We start from the raw sequence: 22,869 nt of genomic DNA on the forward strand, positions 1-22,869 counted from the left end.
GGGTCTTGTAGTGGGATATCTTGGACACCCTTAGTGTTTTCTTACACTCCCAGCGACCCTCTACATACTACACTAGGTCTGGGGTCCATTCGTGGTTCGCATTCCAATTTTGGAGTATATGGTTTGTGTTGCCCCTAGGCCTATTGTCTACTATTTCATTCTATTGTGTTCTACGGTGTTTGCACTACTTTTCTAAGTGTTTTACTTACCTGATTTTGGTTTGTGTGTATATTTTGTGTATTTTACTTACCTCCTAAGGGAGTATATCCTCTGAGATACTTTTGGCATATTGTCACTAAAATAAAGTACCTTTATTTTTAGTAACTCTGAGTATTTTGTTTCTTATGATAAAGTGCTATATGATATAAGTGGTATAGTAGGAGCTTTGCATGTCTCCTAGTTCAGCCTAAGCTGCTCTGCTATAGCTACCTCTATCAGCCAAAGGTGCTAGAACACTACTGATCTACTAATAAGGGATAACTGGACCTGGCACAAGGTGTAAGTACCATAAGGTACCCACTCTAAACCAGGCCAGCCTCCTACAGCCATGGAACTTCAGAATAGGAGGCAAACTTAATCTAAACACTTGAAGAGCACTTTGGGGGAAGGCAGAGTCCATCCAGCAAAGTCAGAGACCAGCAAGCAGAAGGGCAACAGCAGGGCAACTGTCCTTCTCAGCAAAACAGTTCCGATGATTTCCTTTGGGAAGCCAGGCAATTCCTCTGAAACAGTTCAGGTGTATATCCAGATGTGTCTGATTTGGTGGGGTCAGAAACCCAGTTTATATACCCAAACATGCCTTTGAAGTGGAGGAAACATCATAGAGTGGTTTTGAAGTGCAAAAGTTCCCCTTTCAGCCTAGTCCTGTCTGTCAGGATCCTTGTGGGGAGGTATCAGTCCTTTGTGTGAGGGCATGCCTCTAGCCTTTGGAATGTAAGAGAGAGTCCCTCCACCCTTCCTGTCCAGGCCCATTCAGTATGCAGATGAATGAAGATGTGACTGAGGCCCTCATTCTGACCTTGGCGGTCTTTTCGCGAGACCGCCGAGTTACCGCCGCGGTGAAGACCGCCGACCGCGGCGGTATGCCGCTGTGCGCATTCTGACCGCTGGGAGCGTTCCGCCGGAAAACCGCCAGCAGCCACACTGGCGGTCGGCGGGAAAGTGGAGACTGGTCAACCTCCACCGCCACGCCAGCAGAACACCGCCCACAGAATTACGACCCACATTTCTGTGTGGCGGCCTTCTGTTGGCGGTCTTCTGTTGGCGGTCACCTCCCCATGGCTCCTGTCACCTCCCGGAGGACCAACGCACAAGGTAAGTTGATCGTCCGTGAGGGGAGGGGGTGGGGGGGTGTTGTGTGATGTGTGCGTGCATGGGGGTGTGCGTGTGAGTGTGTAGAGGGGGTGTGTGAGTGCGTGCATGCGGGCGGGGAGTGCTGCTGTGCCTATGGGCAATGTGTGTAGTTCGGCGGGTGCGCATGTCGGCATGTATGTGTGCGGGTATGTGTCCCCGTTGTGTATGTGTGTGTGTAGGGGGTGTGTATATGTGCATGTTGGGGGTGTGTGCATGTCGGGGTGCGTGTATGTGCATGTCGGGGTGGGGTGGGGAGGGGGTTCGTACCACCTCTGGGGGGTAGCAGGGGGGTGGAGGGTGGGGGGGGAGGACTCGGGGGGGTAGTGGGGGGTGGGGGAGACCCCTATCAGTGCCAGGGAAGGAATTCCCTGGCCCCGATAGTGCCTACCGCCATGGTTCGCATGGCGGTTCCCGAACGCCAGAAACCGCGGCGGTAAGCAGGGTCATGATACCGTTGGCGGTCTTGGGTCGACCGCCGGACCGGAGTGCGCAGACTCCAGCCCCTCGGTCATGACCGCCGTGGCTGTCGGAGTGGGGAAGTGGCGGTCGGTCGCGGCGGTGACCGCCGCGGTCAGAATGCCATTTGTAATACCGCCGGTCTGTTCGCGGTCCGACCGCCGCCTCTCCGCCGACCGCCAAGGTCAGAATGAGGGCCTGAGTGTCCTCTATTTATTGCAGTCTGGGTGGAATGCATAAGGGGAGCTATCAACCTGCACAGACCAGACGTGGATTAGAGACAGGGATGTAAGGCACAGTTAAGTGCAGAGAAATGCTCACTTTCTAAAAGTGACATTTCTACAATAGTAATATTAAATCCAACTTCACCAGTAAGCAGGATTGTCTATTACCATTCTGGCAACACTACACATGACAGGGCTCCTCCTTCCAGATCAGAATCTACCTATTTAAGGTATATGAGGGTAGTTCTAATGGTAGTCTATGAGAGGAGCATGCCTCACATTAGTGGAAAGTGTATTTATGGGTTTTTCACTACCAGAACATATAAAACACATAAGTACATGTCCTGCCTTTTACGTACATAGCACCCTCCCCTGTGGGTTACCTAGGGCCTATGGTACAGGTGTCTTATATGCAGAAAAAGGGTGTTTAAGGCTTGGCAAATAATTTTTAATGCCAGGAGGAAGTGGCAGTAAAACTGAACACACAGGCCTTGCAATGGCAGGCATGAGACCTGGTTAAGGGGCTACTTATGTGGGTGGCACAATCAGTGCTGCAGGCCCACTAGTAACATTTAAGTTACAGGCCCTGGAAACATGTAGTGCACTTTACTATTGACTTGCAGGTAAAATAAATATGCTAATTGGGTAGGAACCAATGTTACCATGGTTAGGTGGGAGGGCATGTGCACTTTAGCACTGGACAGCAGTGATAAAGTGTGCAGAATCCAACCAGCAAAAACAGGGTCAGAGAAATGTAGGGAGGCAGGCAAAATGTTGGGGGATGACCAGCCTAATGCCGTCAGGTCTAACATGTGTCCCCCTCCAGCTAAAAGTGGGGAGAGCTACCCAACCCCTTGGGACCTCTCATCACTAAGGCAGAAGAATCTGGAGAGACCATCAGCATTGGTGTAGTCAGTCATTGGCCGATGCTTCACAGTAAAGTCCATACCCTGTAGGAAGATGGACCACCTCCAAAGTTTAAAATTTTCACCACTCATCTGCATGAGCCATCTGAGGGGCCTGTGGTCTGTCTGAACCCGGAAGTGAGTCCCAAACAGGTACTGTCTCAGCTTCTTTAGTTCCCATACCACACCAAATGCTTCTCTTTCAATAGCACTCCATTTCTGTCACCGTGGAAGTAACCTCCTGCTAATGAAGGCTACTGGTTGGTCTAGGCCTTCCTCATTCAGCTGTGCTAAGGCTGCCCCTATGCCATGCTCTGACGTTTCCATCTGCACTATGTATTCCCAGGAGTTATCAGGGGCCCTGAGCATAGGTGATGTGCACATGGCTTCCTTGAGGGAATCAAAGGCTTTCTGACAAGCCTCTGTTCAGATCATCAACCTGAGAGGCTTCTTAGAAGTCAGCTCACTTAGGGGGTCAACAATGGTGCCATATCCTTTAACAATGTTTCAGTAGTAACCAGTAAGGCCTAGGGGCTGCACCTTGCCACCACCTACCAGGTGTCCTAAAAACACCACAGAGCCCTACCCAATCTAGCACTTACTGGCCTTGATTGTGAGTTTTGCCTGTTGAAGGACCTGGAGCACCTCTTTGAGGTGAAGCAGGTTTTCCTCCCAGCTGGCACTGTAGGCAGCAATATTGCCTAAGTAGGTGACACAGAATGCCTCTTTACCAGCCACGACCCTGTTAACCAACTGTTGGAAGGTAGAAGGGGCATTCTTCAAGCCAAAGGGCATCACCCAGAACTGGTAATGTCCCTCAGGGGTTAAGAATGCTGGCCTCTCTTTTGCCCCTTCATTCAACGCAATCTGCCTGTACCCTGATGTCAAATCAAAGGTACTGAGGAATTTGGCAGCGCCTAGCCTGTCAATGAGCTCATCAGATCTGGGGATGGGATCTGCATCAGTCTTAATGATGGAGTTTATACCTCAGTAGTCCACAGTGAACTGCAGTTCTGGTTTGGTGCCCGGTGGGGCAGCCTTAGGTACCAACACCACTGGGCTGGACCACGGACTGTTAGAGGTTTCAATCATCCCTAAAGCTAGCATCTTGGCAACTTCCTACTTGATTCTGGCCTTCTCCTATCTGACAACCTGTAAATTTCTTCTCCTATCTGATGACCTATAAATGTCTCCCATGTCAATGTCATGAACGCACAGATGTAACAGTCTAGGGTAAGAGAAAACAGGGAGGAGAACTGTCCCAGTAACTGGTAACAGTCATCTCGCTGGTCTAGGGTCCGGGAGTCAAAGAGGTTGACACCCTCCACTGACCCATTACTTTCTTATGCAGAGAGGAGGTCAGGAAGAGATTCACTACCCTCATCCACACCCTCATCTGTCACAAGGACCATGCTGATTTCAGACCTCTCAAAGTGAGTCTTTATACATGGGGCTTTCTAGGGGTCTGGAGATCCATTAAGTAGGTGGCCTCCCTCTTACGCTTCTTTATTTCTTATGGGCCAGTCCAGCGATCATGGAGAGCTCTGGAATTTACTGGTTTCATGACCCTTACTTTGTTGCCCGGTTGAAACTCCACCAGAGTGGCCTGCTGGTCATACCAGTGTTTTATTACCTTTTGACTGGCTTCAATGTTGCTTTTGGCATTTTTCCAGAAGCTGTGCATCTGGTTTGTAGAGGGCCAACATGGAGCTGACCACACCCTGGAGGGTTTTCCTGGGAGCTTTCTCCCTCCCCTCCTTGACAATGCTTAAAGGCCCCCTAACAAGGTAGCCATAGAGGAGCTCAAAGGGACTAAACCCTACACCCTTCTGGGGCACCTATTTGTAAGCAAAGAGAAGGCATGGCAATAGAACAGCCCACTTACACCTCATGGCCTCAGGTAGGCCTGCAATCATGCCCTTCAAGGTTTTGTTGAATATCTCCACTAGACCGATGGATTGAGGGTGAGAGGGTATGGTGAACCTGTAGGATGCACTGCATGTATCCCACAAGTTCTTCATGTGCGCAGACAAGAAGTTAGTGCCTCCGTCAGACACTATCTCTTTGGGGAACCGGACCAATGCAGTTTTGCACCAAAAAGTTTAGCACCAGCTTGCACCATTTCTGAGCACCAGCCAGGCACCATATTTATGGAATGGTGCAAGCTGGTACAAAGGGTAGGCTAGCGTAAAAAAAATTACGTTAGCCGGGTGGGGCTGGCAGTATCGAAGATGGGGTTTTGCACCAAAAAATTACGTTAGGTAGGTTAGAGTAAAAAAAGTGACCCTAACCTGCCTAAAGTCATTTTCTGACAAAAAAACATCCATACCACATGACTCCTGCCTTAGAAAACACAGGAGTCATGCCCACCACCCCAATGGCAAGGACAGGGTACCAGGATCCCCTGGGCATGTCCATTGCACCCCATGTAGGGGGGCCCATTTCAGGGACCCCAATGACAGTTAAAAAAAAAAAAATACTTACCTGTACTCACCTATCCTTACCTGGGATGTGGTACCCCATCCTCCGCTGTCCCTCTGGTGTGGGTGGGGGTGTCCCTGGGGCCTGGGGAGGGCACCTATGGACTTATTCCATGGTGTTCCACCATGGAAATAGGCCCACAGGTCCCCTAACACCTGACCTGACCGAAGTGCTAAAAATGTTTTTGACCCCTCCTTCCCCCATGCGCGATTTTTGCATGGGAGGATAAATAAGGCGCTAGGGCCTTAGAGTTGTTTTTTGCCCAGGAACGCCTACCTTGCATCTCATTGACGCAAGGTAGTTTGTTGCAAGCGAAAAATGACTTTAAGGCCGCCATAATATAATATTGGAATTAAGTTTGTGTCGGATTTGCGTAAAACAAAATTACGCAAATCTAGCGCAAACAGAGTATAAATAAGCCCCACACTTGCTTATTGTAGGAGGCTGGCCTGGTTTGTAATGGGTACCTAAGGTACGTACACCTTATACCAGGTCCAGTTATCCCTTATTAGTGAAATGTAGTCAATGCCTAGACGCCAGGCTGTCTAGAGGTAGCTGTAGGCAGTGCAGCCAAGGCTGAACTAGGAGACATGCAAAGCTCTTGCAATACCACTGTACTCAAACGGTACTCACATACATGAAAGACAATACTCGGTGTTACAAAAATAAAGGTACTTTATTTTAGTAACACAATGCCAAAAATACTTAGGAGACTATGGCCCTCATTCTGACCCTGGCGGTCTTTGACCGCCAGGGCGGAGGACCGCGGGAGCACCGCCGACAAGCCGGCGGTGCTCCAATGGGGATTCCGACCGCGGCGGTAAAGCCGCGGTCGGACCGGCACCACTGGCGGGGTCCCGCCAGTGTACCGCGGCCCCATTGAATCCTCCGCGGCGGCGCAGCTTGCTGCACTGCCGCGGGGATTCTGACCCCCCCTACCGCCATCCAGATCCCGGCGGTCGGACCGCCGAGATCCGGATGGCGGTAGGGGGGGTCGCGGGGCCCCTGGGGGCCCCTGCAGTGCCCATGCCACTGGCATGGGCATTGCAGGGGCCCCCGTAAGAGGGCCCCTACATGTATTTCACTGTCTGCTGCGCAGACAGTGAAATACGCGACGGGTGCAACTGCACCCGTCGCACAGCTTCCACTCCGCCGGCTCGATTCCGAGCCGGCTTCATCGTGGAAGCCTCTTTCCCGCTGGGCTGGCTGGCGGTCTGAAGGAGACCGCCCGCCAGCCCAGCGGGAATGTCAGAATTACCGCCGCGGTCTTTCGACCGCGGAACGGTAACCTGACGGCGGGACTTTGGCGGGCGGCCTCCGCCGCCCGCCAAGGTCAGAATGAGGGCCTATGGGCCTGATTCTAACTTTGGAGGACGGTGTTAAACCGTCCCAAAAGTGGCGGATATACCACCTACCGTATTACGAGTCCATTATATCCTATGGAACTCGTAATACGGTAGGTGGTATATCCGCCACTTTTGGGACGGTTTAACACCGTCCTCCAAAGTTAGAATCAGGCCCTATATTCCCTTAGGGGGTGCGTAAATTACACAATATATACACTAGTAACCAAAAACAGGAAAGTAAATAGTCAGAAAATAGTGCAATCAGTGAAACTCACAATATGCTGCATTGGGCCTAGGGGGAACGCAAACCATATACTAAAATGGTGGAATGCGAAAGTTGGTTTCCCACCTAGGCAAATGTAGTGTGTAGAGGGGTGCTGGGAGTGTAAGAAAACACCAAAGGTAAGTAAAACACCCCCCCCCAAGAGCCCAGGAAAGCAGGAGTAAAACACAGCAAATATCCTAAAACACACTAGAAGTCTTGAAAGAAGACAGTGAAAGGAACAGAAGAGACCAATGATGGATTCCTGGACCTAAAGAGCTATGGAAGAAGGAGACCAAGTCCAAGAAGCACTGAAGAGTCCAGAGAGAACAGGAGCCCCTGCTATCCTGGATGAAGGTGCAAAAGAAGAACCACCGGTGAGAAGACAAAGTCAGGATTTGCACTAAAGGCTAGAGATGCAGGTACCTGGTTGGTGCGGAAGATGTCCCATGACGGATGGATGAATGCAGTCTGGTGTGCGTCGCTGGATTTCTCCAACAAACCTCGGCACGCACAAAGCTCGCGGTTAGTGGAAAATGCCGCTGCCCAGGACCAGGAGGGACCTGGTGGCCTCTACCCAGGAGGGGGAGACAGAGGGGGCTCCCAGTAACTCAGAGATCCATCAGAAGACCAGGCATCATGCACAGGAGTACCACAGCATGGGGATAAAGGAGGTGGAAATATAGGCCCATGCATCACAATACAAAGGATTCCCATGACGCCGGGGAACCACTCAGGAAGCTGTGCATCACAGTATGTGGTGCTGCGGGCCTAATCTGCGCTGTGCACTAAGAACTTCTTGGAAGGTTGCACACAAGCCTTTGCAACTGCAAGTCACACAGTGCACAGGGGTACTGTCTTGCGTGAGGAGGCAAGATCTTACCTCTTACAGCTAGACGTTGGGACTGTGAGAGTCACTTTAGTAAACAACCTGTGTCGCTCGATCCACGCCTGTCATCTAGAGAGGAGACCCAAGCCACTGGTCGTTGCTGCAGAGAGGTGCCTGCTGAAGCAGGGAAGTGACTCCATCACTCTACAGGAGATTCCTTCAGTTCTTCTGGTGCAGGATGAAGACAGGCAGTCCTCAGAGCATGCATGACCTGGAAACTGTTGCAGTTTTTTGGCAGGAGCTGGATTTACACCCTTGCAGTAGCCATCTTCGATACTTTGTTGCAAGTTGTAGAGTTCCTGGAACAATTCTGCGGTTGACCCGACAGTAGAAGGTGAAGTATAGGTTGCATAAGAGTCCTGCTGGAGTTTTGCAATCTGAATCTGAGGAAACACCCAGAGGAGAGACCCTAAATAGCACTGAGAGGGAGATTGGTCACCTAACCAGGTAAGCACTTATCAGGAGGGGTCTCTGACATCACCTGCTGGTACTGGCCACTCAGAATCTCCCAGAGTTCCCTGGCCATCCTGAAAACAAGATGGCAGAACCCAGGGACACTCTGGAGGAGCTCTGGGCGCCCCCTCTGGGGTGGTGATGGACAGGGGAGTGGTCACTCCCCTTTCGTTTGTCCATTTTCACCCCAAAGCAGGGACTGGGGGTCCCTCAACTGGTGTAGACTGGATTATGCAAGCATGGCACCATCTGGGCCCTTCTAAGCATTTCCATACGCCCTGGCTTGATACCACTCCTGTGCCGGTAACACCTATTTCCAAAGGGAGAAGGTGTAACACCCCTCTCCTAAAGGAAATGCATTGTTCTGCCTTCCTGGTATTGGGCTACACAAGCCCCAGGAGGAGGGCAGAAGCCTGTCTGTGAGGAGGCAGCAGCTGGGGCTGCAGTGAAAACCTCAGAAGGCTGGTATGGCAGGACTGAGGGTCCACTGTGGAGCCCCCAGAGTGTATGGAATTGTGCAACCAATACTGTAGAGGTACAATTCCTAGTTGTTAGACACCTTACTTGGCCATCTTCAGAGTTACCATTGTGAAGCTGTGCATAGGTATTGACCTTTGTACAGTGCACACTTAAAATGACATCCCCACGCTCATGAAGTCTGGGAAAATGGGCCTGGACCATGTTGGGGCACCTCTGCTAGTGCATAGGTGCCCTCACACACAGGTACTTTGCAACCAGCCTTCAGGGTTGGAAGACCTGATATATAGGTGACTTATAAGTGACCTGGTGCAGTGAAAATGGCTGTGAAACAGTGCATGCACACAGGCTGCAATGGCAGTCCTGTAGAAGCCTTTGTATGGGCTCCTTATGGGTGGCAAAAGAAATGCTGCAGCCCATAAGGATCCCCTGGAACCCCATGTCCCTGGGTACCTAGGTACCATATACAAGGGAACTGTAAGGGGGGACCAGTATGCCAATTTAAAGTGAAATACTGAGTCACTAATATGTAGTGACAAATTTAGAAACAGAGAGAGCATGAGCACTGGAGTTCTGATTAGCAGGACTCCAGAGACAAATAAAAAAACTGTGAAACACACTGACAAGCAGACCATAAACCATAAGCACTAGGGTTCTGACTAGCAGGATCCCAGTAACATAGTCAAAAACACACTGACATCAGGCAGAAATTGGAGGTAACATGCCAAAAAGAGGGTACTTTCCTCCACTTATTGCAGTACCCCATAGCGGCAGCAGCAACAGCAGTTTCAGAAATTACAGTGTCGGAGAAAACACATTTGATTTTAGAAACTTGCATAAAATTGTTCCCCCTTACAAGAAGGGGGATGACATTTAAAAGTGGGTTGTTGCACTTGAGAGGGCCTGAAAAGTTCAGAGTGTCCCTCAGGTACAGTGGGTTGCTATTCTGTGGTTGACCTTCTCTGGCAAGGGGAGAGATAGGCGCCTCACTGTCAGAGAAGATGATACAGCTAATTACAACGTTTTGAAGACAGCACTCTTGGATGGATGTGGTTTAACCACTGAACAATATAGGATAAAGGTCAGAGAAACCAGAAAAGATTCTTCACAAGATTGGATAGACTTTGTGGACTGTTCAGTGAAGGCTTTAGCAGGTTGGTTACATGTCAGCAAAATATCTGATTATGAGGGTGTGAAAAAACAGGGCTGATTGTAGAGCCCCCCTAACTTTTTGCCCCCATTTTCCACTTTTGGCTGGTGTTTTCCTGACTCTGATGGTGCCCGGGGTACTGCTAACCAGTCCCAGGATCTGTGCTCTGTGTAAAATCAATATGCAAATTAGGCTAATTATAATTGGCTAAGTCAACCTACCTATAAGTCCCTAGTATATGCTAGGGTATGTAGGTTTAGGGACCCCAGCATAGGTAGTGCACTCATAGGTGCACTGCTGAGGTGCCCAGTGTCATTTTAAAGGCAGGCCTGCCTTGCTGGCTGCTTTTAAATTAAAGTTATATGCAAATTCGACTTTGGAATTAAAAGTAGTTCCAAAGTCTTAAACTACCTTATTTTTACATAGAAGTCACCCCTAAGGTGTGCCCTATGTGCCCCTAGGGCTGGGTGCCGTTTTATAAGCCCTAGTGCAGTTAAAAACAGCCAAATTTGTTTTTCCCTCATTGTAGTGAATGGCCTTCAACGGCCACAATGGGGAAACTTTATTTTAATTTTAAAAGTCCCCTTAAGTGACAGATACAAAGAGTTTGGTATCAAATTAATTGTTATAATAAATCCCACAACTTCCAGTTGGGGTATTTAATATAACTTGTTCAGGTAAAGAGTTTTAAACTTTACCTGAAAAGTTGCCAACTTCAGCCCTGCATTGTTTTTGCTGATGTGCTCTGATTGGCCAGCCTCTGGTAGCCTGGCCAGGCTGCCTTGATGAGGTGTGAAGTGGCCTGGCTTCACACAAAGAGATGTGCCTGTGGGAGGGGATCTCCCCTCAGCAGATGGTGAGGCAGGAAGGGGGAGGGCTGCCAAATTGGTCTTCAAAGCAGCGAAGGACATTTGGAGCAACCCAGCAGCACCCCCACATCCTGCAACCCCAGACAACTAGGTGCCCCCTTGATTAGATTAGGAGAGGGCAGGAGAGGGGTGTGTTTATGATTTTTAGCCACACCAGTAGGGGGGGGCTCAGCCAGATGTAACCTCCAAAAATCACTTTCAGCCATGATGGATTTTTGAGGAATGTTGCCTCCTGGGAGTGATTTTTGCCACACTTCCCAGGAAGTGGTCATCACAGGGAGAAGGACCCTGCACCTTATTGGAGAACCAGGACCCCCATACTTTTCACCCAGGAGCAAGGATAAAACTGGCAGACCTGCACCCACACATCAGTTCCCTACCACATCCCTACGAGGAAGAACTACAGAAGAAGAAGGACTGCCCTGCTGGACCCCTAGCCTGCACCTGGAATCTGCACTCTGAAGGACTGCACCAGCTGCACACTTGGACTTCACCATAAGAAGGACTTTTCCTGGCTTCAACTGGTTCAAGGAGGGACTCCCTGTTTACTACAGGTGAACAATTGCTCACCAGAGTCCCCTGCACCCACTCCTGAAGAAATCAACCAGCTGACCACTGTCCAGTGGCCAAAAAGGAGTTTGAGCCAGGTGCATTCTGGGAGATGTAGTCCACACACCCAAGGATCATCTCAGAGCTTCTGGAACCCTGGGGTGAGCTGTGGACCCCAAATGAACCTTAAAGGAACATCTGGGAAAAGATCCAGAAGTTTGGAGAAGTTTGGAGAACTTTTGGAAAAAAGCTCCATAGTGGGACCAAACCGCTGTGGCAGCTCTAGCCGGCTTGCCTCAACCGCGACCCGGCCTGATTTGCAGGTTCGACCTGGTGAAGAAAATCTCCCAAAAAAAGACTAAGGCCCTCATTATGACCTTGGCGGGCAGCTGAAGCCGCCTGCCAAGATCGGACTGCCGGGCGGCCGCTAATGCAAGCGCACCCCCGCCGCGGCCATTTGGAGATCCCCGCTGGGCCGGCAGGCGGAAACCTGATTTCCGCCCGCCGGCTCAGCGGGGATCTCGGCCGCAACACAGGAGCCGGCTCCAAATGGAGCCGGCGGTGTTGCGGCCTTGCGACGGGTGCAGTTGCACCTGTCGCTCTTTTCACTGTCTGCATAGCAGACAGTGAAAAGCTGCACGGGGCCCTGCCAGTGGCCCTGCCAGTGGCATGGGCAGTGCAGGGGCCCCCAGGGGCCCCAAGACTCCCAGTACCACCAGCCTTTTCCTGGCGGTTCAAACCGCCAGGAAAAGGCTGCCGGTAGGGGGACTCGTAATCCATTGGGCAGCACTGCAAGCAGCGCTGCCCTGGCAAATTACAACTGCCAGGGCCATTGTGGCTTCCGCCGCGGTCGTAATTCCATGGGAAGCACCGCCAGCCTGTTGGCGGTGCTTCCTCCGAAACAGCCCTGGCGGACTTGGACCCCCAGGGTTGTAATGAGGGCCTAAGTCCGAATGTAGAAAGTTGACCAGGTCCTCCCAGCCAGCGTATCCGAGGAGGGCTCCAAGGACGTCTGATCAAGATCCAGGTTTACCCCAGTTGAAGGATTTTTACCTCGAAAAAAAGACTAAGGCCCTCATTACAACCCTGGCAATCAGTGGTAAAGCGGCGGTAATACCGCCAACAGGCCTGCGGAAAAAGCCAACATAGACAGCAACTTTAACACTCCGACTGCCAAGGCGGTACAAATAAACACTGCGGTGGTAACCACCAACAGACAGGCGGAAGACAATGTACTGCCCACATTATTACAAGCCACAAATCCATCACCTTTTCCGGGGCGGATACACCGTGAACAAAAACACAGCGGAAACAGGACTTGGAAGGGAAAACGCTCACCTCTACACATCCCACAAGGAACCAGGACGCCATGGAACCGGAACTTTAGATACTGCCAGCCCTTATCTTCCTGCTCCTCTACCAGGAGCACGAACACTGGCGGAGAAGACCACGGTGAGAATTACACCTACGACACAGGGGAGGGGGGAGGGAAAAAACAGTGACACACACACGCAACATGCAACACTCCCACCCACACCCTCACCCATGACAACACACACACTAATACATCATGATACATCACAGTTACACCCCCAGACCCTCCTGGAAGAATGCAAGGACAAAAGGAAATGAGTCAAATGATTGTAATATATACGAAGACAGTAATGAAAAATATATACATATGTTAAGATATTCACACTATAAACAAATATATACACCAAGAATACAAGTCCAAGGTATTCCACTATCATAGTCCGTAGACCACTGGGCCCAAAAGGCATGAGCAAGGCTCACACTCAATACCCGAACAAGACGGAGAGAACACTGCAGGGGCATCAGATAGAAATAAAACAGGCACCTCAGGGGGAAGGGAAGGGGGGGCACCTCAGCCAGATGAGTGCACGACGCCAGATCCACGAGGGGGCTCCATGCCCACTGTTCAATCCTGGGGAATGCAAAGCCACAGTCTCTCAAGTCTCTCCAGTGGGTGGTTTGCCCACTGCTTTATCCTGGGGATTACAAAGCCACAGTCTCTCAAGTCTCTACAGTGGGTGGGTTGCCCACTGCTTTATCCTGGGGAGTACAAAGCCACAGTCTCACAAGTCTCTCCAGTGGGTGGGTTGCCCACTGCTTCATCCTGGGGAGTGCAAAGCCACAGTCTCTCAAGTCTCTCCAGTGGGTGGGTTGCCCACTGCTTCATCCTGGGGAGTGCAAAGACACAGTCTCTCAAGTCTCTACAGTGGGTGGGTTGCCCACTGCTTTATCCCGGGGAGTGCAAAGCCACAGTCTCTCAAGTCTCTACAGTGGGTGGGTTGCCCACTGCTTTATCCTGGGGAGTGCAAAGCCACAGTCTCTCAAGTCTCTCCAGTGGGTGGTTTGCCCACTGCTTCATCCTGGGGAGCGCAAAGCCACAGTCTCTCAAGTGAATAACAGTCTCCACTGGTTCTGGAGGGGGCTTTGTGCCCAGAGTGCAGATCTTCCCAGACTTGCTGGTTTTACTGTGCCCCTTCCCCACCTTGGATGGTGGCGCAGCAGTCTACACACCCTCAACTGCACCCCTGGGAGCGGCTTTGGTGGCTGGTTTCTTTCCCCTCTCCCGCCGGGCACTGGCCAACGTTTTATGCTTTACAGGTGGGGGACTGTCCGTACTCTGGCTCCGTGCCACACTGGCTGCCATGCTGCCTGGCACACTCCAGAAGCCGGTTACTGCTGGCACCACTGGTCCCGCAGATGTTGTGGCTGAGGTGCAGGGTTTGGACCTGGAGAGTTGGGGCCTAGGAGACCGAAGGGGTGGGGGAGGTGAGGGAAAGAGGTCAAGGATGGACAGGAAAGGTTTCTTAGGAACACTGGGATGGGTAGATGGACGGGGTTTGGGAGTGAAGGAAGAGGTAGTGGTTGTAGGAGGTGTACGTTTGGTGACTTTGGGTGAAGGTGCATGGGCTGGAGGCTGTCGTTAGGTGGATGGCTGTTGGGTGGGTGTGTGGCTGCGTTTGTGTACTTTAGGAGGTGGCCTCACAGACACACTGGGAGAGGACACAGAGGACGTGTGAATGGTAGTGGGGGTGGTGAGTGCATGTGAGCGGAGTGTGGTGGTGGGTGTGCTGAGTGATGGAGGTAGTGGCTGAGGATGTAGTGCATGCAGGTGTGAGTGGAGACGAGACAGGGAGGGAGGAGGGATATGAGGAGGAGGGTGACACAGTGGAGGCAGTGGATGTTGGTGTGTCTGCATGTGTGTGATGCTTGCGTGAGTGCCTGTGGGATGTGTGGTGCTTATGTTTGCCTGAGCTTCCCTTGTGTGTTGAGGTATGTGCATGCTGGTCTGATGGTGTGCTTGGGATAGGCTGAGGTACAGGGGTTTGGGTCTGGGTGGAGGAAGTTGGAGGGGGGAGGCTAGAGACAGGGACAATGGCTGCCATCAGTGCTGAGGCCAGAGTCTGAAAAGCTTGCTGATGGACTGCCTGACCAGAGTGAATGCTCTCCAGGTATGCATTGGTTTGTTGCAACTGCCTCTCTACACCCTGGATGGAATTCAAAATGGTAGACTGCCCAACAGTGAGGGACCTGAGGAGGTCAATGGCCTCCTCACTGAGGGCAGCAGGGGTGACAGGGGCAGGGGCTGAGGTGCCTATGGCGAAGGTGATGCCCACCCTCCTGGGTGAGCGGGCAGGCGGCAAACGCTGAGGGGCTGCTGGGAGGGCGGTGCTGGTAGGGGGGGGTGGCGGCTGTAACTGTAGATGCGGTGGGCACAGAGGGGCCCACCACCGCAAGGGAGCTCCCATCAGATGAGGAGTCTGTATCGCTGGTGTCAGCTCCTGTCCCCGCCGTGGCGCTCCCCTCGCCCTCCGTCCCACTGGTAAATTCTGACTCCGTAGTGTCGCCCTCCAGAGCCATGTGGCATGCAGCTCCCTGCTGCTCCAGTGCCACTGCTCCTCCGCCTGATGATGCCAATGCACACAAGAACAGAGAGACCACAAAAAGGGGGGGAAGACAGAAGAAAGACATGTTGAGTGCATGCAACACCGCTACCGTTGGAGGACACTACAGACACAGAAGCCCCCTGCACTATGCTGCGCAGTTGGAGTTCTCTATTCAATCCCAGGGACATGGTTTACAAGGCTATGCCCGATTGCTGCACACATGGATGTCACAGGAGCCTGACTAGGTGTAGTTGGCACTGTACACAGGTGGGGTGGAGTGCCACAGGGCCTGCCTTAAGAATCCTTGCCTACTAAACTCGCCCTGGCCTAGGGGATCCCACAGCCCACCTCCCCCACCCAGACACCTACAATGCGTGATGAATCAGCAGAATGAGAGTGTACTCACCCCCTTGTGTCTGCTGTGATGCCCTCACGCTTCCATCCAAGTCCGGATACGCCACCGCCAGGATCCTGAACATCAGCTGGGCCTCCGCCGTCTTCTTGCTCCAGCGGCGAATGTCCTTCCATCTTTTCCTGCAGTGGGTGCTCCAACTGTGGTAGACCCCCAGGTCCGGACTTTCTTGGCGATGGCACGCCAAATGTCCTTCTTCTGGTGGGCGCTGACCTACAGTAATAGTACAGGGGAAAAAGATAAGTTATTACCATCCGCACCGTCACAGTCATTGGCCCGCATCCCTACCCTTGCCATGACACACATGCACTTATCGTCGTTTCATGCACGCCTCATTCTCACCCCCCCTATCTTTCATCCACACCACTCCACACAGGCATTGCCCATATAGCATGCTCACAGTGTACTTACCTGTTTGTCTGGAGGACCGTAGAGTAGCGTGTACTGGGGAAGGACCCCATCCATAAGTTTCTCCAACTCCTCCGTACTGGAGGCAGGGGCCCTTTTCCCAGACACATGAGCCATTGTCTCTTCCAGACTGAGGTCACAGCAGCACTTGCAGTGTAGGTCCTCTCCTGTCGAACATCAGGTTTCAAGTGAGTGAACAGACAGAAAATGTTGGTCACGTCCGCGGCGGTGCATACCGTCACCACCGGCGTACATCGTCTTTCGCTCCTGGGACCCATAGGTTCCAATGTTAACCAATGCAGGATTGCACCGCGGTCTTCAACCGCCTACCGCGACGGTGTACAACGCCAGCGCAGTTACCTCATATCCCCTTGTCCCACATTACAGGTCAGGCAGCCGCCATTTCAGGGGGCCACATGACATTAATTTTAAATGCGTCACACATATCTAGGCCTTGCCTAAACACTCACACAGGCATATGTCGATTTGCTAATATTTCTGAGTATGCTGTGTTTACGTACCTCAGAGTTGGTTGACTCTCTGCTCGCTGTTCTCCTCCATAGGCACTGTCCGCTGGGGCATGTGAGGAGATGGCGGCATCCTCCGGTGTACAGAACGCTGGTGGACCTGTCGACAATGGAGGAGCGACATGTGATCATCACCTACAGACTTGATCGTGCCACAATCCAGGAACTGTGTTCCCAGTTGGAGCCAGACCTGATGTCAGCTATCCGCCATCCCACAGGAATTCCCCCTCAAGTGCAGGTGCTGTCAGTACTCCATTTCCTGGCAAATGGGTCATTTCAAACTACAGTGGCCATTGCATTAGGCCTGTCCCAGCCTATGTTTTCCAACGTGTTGTCCAGAGTATTGTCTGCCCTGCTAAAACACATGCAAAGCTACATCGTTTTCCCTCAGGTGAAGGATTTGCCTACAGTAAAAGGTGATTTCTATGCCCTGGGACATATCCCCAACATCATAGGTGCCATTGATGGGACACATGTGGCCTTTGTACCCCCACGCAGGAGTGAGCAGGTGTACAGAAACCAGAAGAGTTACCATTCAATGAATGTGCAGATGGTGTGTTTGGCAGACCAGTACATCTCCCATGTGAACGCCAAATTCCCAGGCTCACTGCGTGATGCTTACATTTTCAGAAAAGCAGCATCCCTTTTGTGATGGGGCAACTCCAGAGGCACCGTGTGTGGCTATTAGGTGAGGACATGGACCCAATACAGTGTGAAGAGGTGTCTGGGTCTGGGGTTGTCCCTAAGGGTTAGTGTGTGTCTAACAGTTGTCCCTCGACATTTGCAGGTGACTCTGGCTACCCCAACCTGTCATGGCTACTGACCCCAGTGAGGAATCCCAGAACAAGGGCAGAGGAATGCTACAATGAGGCCCATGGGCTAACTAGGAGGGTTATAGAGAGGACCATAGGCCTCCTGAAGGCCAGGTTCTGGTGCCTCCATATGACTGGTGGTTCCCTATTCTACTCACGAAAGAAGGTGTGCCAGATCATCGTGGCCTGCTGTATGCTTCACAACTTGGCTTTGCGATGACAGGCGCCTTTTCTGCAGGAGGATGGTCCAGATGGTGGTGTTGTGGCAGCTGTGGAGCCTGTGGACAGTGAAGACGAGGAAGAAGAATAAGAGGACACAGACAACAGGAACACAGTGATCCTGCAATACAGTGAGACACAGGTAAGAAGACAACACAGCCTGCTACATCTGATTTAATTCTAATACCTCTCATCTGTCTATCATTTTCACCCAGTGTATGGTCACTGAGTTGTCACTTTCCCTTACGATTTCACAGATGTGGGTCCCACTGTGTGACATCTGCTTTGTTTCCGCATGGACTAGTGCTGTGTGACATAGGTATGTTGACATTCCATTTGATGTAGCATTTTGACACTGTTATTGCAAATACACATTTTCGAAAGCACAGACTGACTCCAGATTCTTTTTTGATTTAAGGGTTTTTAGTTAAGTGCTCAATAGTGGAGGGGGATGTAAAATGGTCAGGGGTGATAGTGGGGGAATGTCCATGGCAGAGTTCAGTCTATCAGTCTCACAGGTGCATTGTCCAAAGGGGCATAGGAAGTGGAGCTGGGGCAGTTTAAGTATGGACAGGGTGACAAAGTGGGACAGAAGGATGACAATCAGGGTGGTCTCATTTCTTTTGGGGAGTCTTGGCATTGTTCTCTGTCTTTGTCCTGGATCTCAGGGACAGTTTGCAGGGTGGTTCTCCATCTGCAGGCGGTGGGCTGCTGGTGTGGTGGTCCTGTGGCGGTGCATCCTGTCCACTAGCGCGGGCGGAGGTGGTGGGCAGTTCATCGTCCAGGCTAGTGCCAGGGGCCCCTTGTTGTGCCACAGTGTCCCTCCTGGTGTTGACGAGTTCCTTCAGCACCCCTACAATGGTGCCCAGGGTGGAATTGATGGATTTGAGTTCCTCCCTGAACCCCAAATACTGTTCCTCCTGCAGCCGCTGGGTCTCCTGAAACTTGGCCAGTACTGTTGCCATCGCCTCCTGGGAGTGGTGGTAGGCTCCCATGATGTTGGAGAGGGCCTCGTGGAGAGTGGGTTCCCAGGGCCAGTCCTCCCCCTGTCGCACAGCAGCCCTCCCAGTTCCCCTGTGTTCCTGGGCCTCTGTCCCCTGAACCGTGTGCCCACTACCACTGCCCCCAGGTCCCTGGTGTTGTTGGGGTGGTGGTTTACCCTGGGTTCCCTGTAGTGGTGGACACTCTGCTGATTGACGTGTCCTGGGGACAGAGGTATGGGCCCGCTAGGTGGGTGCTGTGCTAGTGTTTCCAGAGGGGGCAAGCTCTGTAGTGGCCTGTGCCAGTGTGAGGGGAACCGACTGTCCTGAGGTCCCAGATGGGCCGGGCTGGTCATCTAGATCCAGTTGGACAGATCTGCTGTCGTCACTGTGGGCCTCTTCTGTGGGTGGAGTGGACATATCTGGACCCTCCTGTCCGGTGACGTTGGGTAGGGGTCCTGCAGGGTTGTAAAGGCATGATTATTGCATCTGTGTGTGCCATGGTGTGCAATGGGTGGGTGACCGTGTACCCCAGTGCTTGCATTCCTGTGTAGGACCTTGTATGATAATGGTTTAGGGGGGTGTATGGGTATGTGTAGTGGCCATGCATTGGTGATGGGGGTCCATGCTTTGGTGTTGCATGCAGCGCTTGGTGTTTAGATGGGTGGTTTGTGATATTGGGACATACGTGAGGAGTTGGAGTAATGGGGGTGCGGGCGAGGATGGGGGTATGTGATAGCATGCAGGTGGGTGGGGGATGTAATAGTTAAAATTTGACTTACCAAAGTCCATTCCTCCAGCTACTCCTGCGAGGCCCTCAGGAAGCAGTATAGCCAAGACCTGCTCCTCCCATGTTAGTTGTGGGGGAGGAGGTGGCGGTCCGCCGCCAGTCCTATGTACTGCGATGTGGTGTCTTGAGACCACGGAACGCACCTTCCCCTGTAGGTCGTTCCACCTCTTTCTGATGTCATCCCTAGTTCTTGGGTGCTGTCCCACTGCGTTGACCCTGTCCACGATTCTTCGCCATAGCTCCATCTTCCTAGCTATGGTGGTGTGCTGCACCTGTGAACCGAATAGCTGTGGTTCTACCCGGATGATTTCCTCCACCATGACACTGAGCTCCTCCTCAGAGAACCTTGGGTGTCTTTGCGGTGCCATGGGATGGTGTGGGTGATGTGTGGGGTGGTGTGTGTTGTGATGTGTGGGGTGATATTTAGAGTTGTATGGTGTTTTGTGCATTGATGTTGTGTGAGTGAGGGGTTTGAGTGCCTATGGATGCTAGTTTGTAGATGGTGGTGTCTCTCTCTGGCCCTCAGTCGCAATTATTGTCGTAAGGGTTTGTGGGTGATGTGGGTGTGTGTTTTATATTGTATTTGATGTGTGGGAGTGGTGTGTGTATGTGTACCATGTGTGTGTATTTGGAATTGTCCAATGTGGATGTGTTTTGTAAATGTGTGTGTATTTTGAGCGCGGCGGTGTGTACTGCCAATGGAATACCGCGGTTGAAAGACCACCATGTGGATTCGTGGCTTGTGATAGTGTGGGCGTATTCCTGTTGGCATGACGGTGGAGGTTTTGTTATCGCCAGTTTATCACTGACCTTTGGTGTGGCGGACTTGTGTGGGTGTCTGGATTTTGGCAGATTCCGAGCTGTGGGTCATAATGACCGTGGCGGAATTCTGCGGCCGCAGCAGTGTATTGGCTGTCTTCTGCACGGCGGTAAGCGGCTTATACCGCCAATGTTGTAATGACCCCCAAAGTCTGAAGGTAAAAATCTCCTCGAGGGCTCCCGCAACGCGTATCCGGAGACGAGTTCCAGGAGGTCGGATTGGACTGGCAGGTTTGTCCCGCTGAAGAAAATCTTCAGAAAAACGCCTAAATGCGAAGGTAACCTTTTGACCGAGGCCTCCCGCGGCCTGTAGCCGAGCCGGGCTCCATCGCGGTCGGCCTTAAACTTGACTTTGCCCCGGTCGAAGTGCGACCAGATGACCAGATTGGCGCTTTTGTTTCTAGGTGCTAAAAAACAATAATTCTTAAAAAATTCATATCTTCGGTTGCCCTTATCCGATTTCATTCGTTTTTGTCTCATTTTAAAGATGAAAATATATTCTATTTTTATAAATTAGTTTTGGATTTTTAAACTGTTTCCTGTGTTTTATTTATTTACTGTTTTGTGATATTTGAATGCTTTACACTCTGGCCCTCATTCTGACCCTGGCGGTTCTCTAACGCCAGGGCCAACGGGGGCGGGAGCACCGCCGACAGGCCGGCGGTGCCCCCTTGGGCATTCTGACCGCGGCGCTTTGGCCGCGGTCAGAACGGGAAAACCGGCGGTCTCCCGCCGGTTTTCCACTGCCCGTAAGAATCCTCCAAGGCGGCGCAGCTCGCTGCGCCGCCGAGGGGATTCTGACAATCCCTACCGCCATCCTGTTCCTGGCGGCTCGCCCGCCAGGAACAGGATGGCGGTAGGGATTGTCGTGGGGCCCCTGGGGGCCCCTGCAGTGCCCATGCCAATGGCATGGGCACTGCAGGGGCCCCCGTAAGAGGGCCCGCTAGTATTTCACTGTCTGCGTAGCAGACAGTGAAATACGCGACGGGTGCAGTAGCACCCGTCGCACCTTCCCACTCCGCCGGCTCGATTACGAACCGGCATCCTCATGGGAAGGGAGTTTTTCCCTGAGCTGGCGGGCGGTCTTTTGGAGACCGCCCGCCAGCCCAGGGAAAAACTCATAATACCCTCCGCGGTCTTCTGACCGCGGAGCGGTATAATGGAGGGCGGAATCCTGGCGGGCGGCCTCCGCCGCCCGCCAGGGTCATAATGAGGCCCTCTGTCTCCTAAGTTAAGCCTTGTCGCTCGTTGCCAAGCTACCAATGGTTGAGCTGGGTTTAATTTACTGAGACCTAACTGGACCTAAGTGGAGGTTAGTGGCCTACTGCTAAGTGTAGGTACCTACCTGCCCTTACCAATAACCCATTTTCCAACAGAGGGTCTATATAATCTAATCTTGAGAGAGCATATTCTTAACAATTGTGTGTCTTATTTGTTACACCAGTACCTAGTGGATTCAGATCTGACCTCTCCCCAAGAATTGGGAAAGAAGGCAGACAAATGGGTCAGAACAAGGGTGAGCAGAAAAGCTCATGCAGGGGGTACAAGGACAGCAAGAAGGAGGTTGGCAAGTCACATGACAAGGGTCGGGACAAAGATAAAAAATAATCAGAGTCTTCATCAGGCTCACAAAAATTTGGGGGTGGTGTGTCTAAATCCTCTTCTAATCATCAGAAAAAAACCTTGCTGTTATTTGTGTAAAAGCAAAGGCCATTGGGCAAGTGACCCCACTTGTCCCAAGAAGAACCCTAAACCTCCAACCACCACAATGCCCACTGCTTCCTCTAGTGCCCCTAGTAATAGCAGTGGTGGTGGGAACAACTCTACAAATAGCCAATCTAAGGATGTTGCTGATCTCAGTTTAGGTAATGTAAAGCGGGTTGGTCTACTTAGGGAGACCACTGAGGCTGTTTTAGTCTCTGATGGCGGCATTGATCTTGCCACCTTGGTTGCTTGTCCCCTTAATATGGATAAGTACAAGCAACTATCCCTAATAAATGTTTTTCAGGTTAAGACCTACAGGGACACAGGTGCCAGTGTCACTATGGTATTGGAAAAACTAGTAGCCCCTGAGGAACACCTACTTGTCATCTGTACCAAGTTGCTGACGCCCATAATAACACTGTTATCCACCCCATGGCTGTTGTGAATCTCAACTGGGGGGCTTACTGGTCCTAAAAAAGTTGTAGTATCCACTGACCTACTGATAGAATGTCTATTGGGCAATGATTTGGAAACTTCAGTTTGGGCTGAAGTGGAGTTGGAGGCTCATGCAGCAATGCTGGGTATTCCAGGGCACATCTTTGCTATTACCAGAGCTCAGGCCAAGAAGCAAAGAGGACAGGGAAACTTGGATCCTGGAACAAGTGCTCCCAAAAACTAGTGGAAGAAAGGGCAAACACTTGTCCACTACCCCTCCCTCTCCAGACGATTCCCCTTTTGATGAGGAGGAGTCAACTCATTGTGCGGAACTTACACCAGAGGAGCTGCAGGCTGATACAGCTGAACTCTTGGGTGCAGTGGGGCCTGCCAGGGAGGAAATGAGTGTGGCCTAGCAGACCTGTCCCATAC

Source organism: Pleurodeles waltl, chromosome 6 (assembly GCF_031143425.1).
Source record: "Pleurodeles waltl isolate 20211129_DDA chromosome 6, aPleWal1.hap1.20221129, whole genome shotgun sequence".
NCBI lineage: Eukaryota > Metazoa > Chordata > Amphibia > Caudata > Salamandridae > Pleurodeles > Pleurodeles waltl.